At 70.0% G+C, this 207-nt stretch overlaps 2 protein-coding genes across 2 annotated transcripts in view; both read left to right on the forward strand.

Annotated features, from left to right (window-relative positions):
• The window catches only part of PARVB (parvin, beta), a 44,303-nt gene that overhangs the window by 42,488 nt on the left and 1,608 nt on the right, over positions 1 to 207 (forward strand). The gene's annotated exons all lie outside the window — the stretch shown is intronic.
• The window catches only part of PARVG (parvin, gamma), a 44,372-nt gene that overhangs the window by 15,017 nt on the left and 29,148 nt on the right, over positions 1 to 207 (forward strand). The gene's annotated exons all lie outside the window — the stretch shown is intronic.

Raw genomic sequence — 207 nt, forward strand, 5'->3', positions numbered from 1 at the left:
TGGCCCCTGCCCCCGGCTTTGGGGACCAGGCGGGCTGCGCTGACGGAGCCACCAGTGCCCGGTCTTTAGTAACCACGTGACCTGGGCCTCGGGGTTTATGGCGTCTCGGGGCCGGTGCTGGGGCGGGGATTGCGTCATGGCCCGAAGGACGGCAGAGGCTGGCTTCACTGCCTGAGAGGCTGTCGGGCGGTGTCCCCATGGCCAGCG

The sequence above is a fragment of the Myotis brandtii genome, unplaced genomic scaffold (genome assembly GCF_000412655.1).
Source record: "Myotis brandtii unplaced genomic scaffold, ASM41265v1 scaffold138, whole genome shotgun sequence".
NCBI lineage: Eukaryota > Metazoa > Chordata > Mammalia > Chiroptera > Vespertilionidae > Myotis > Myotis brandtii.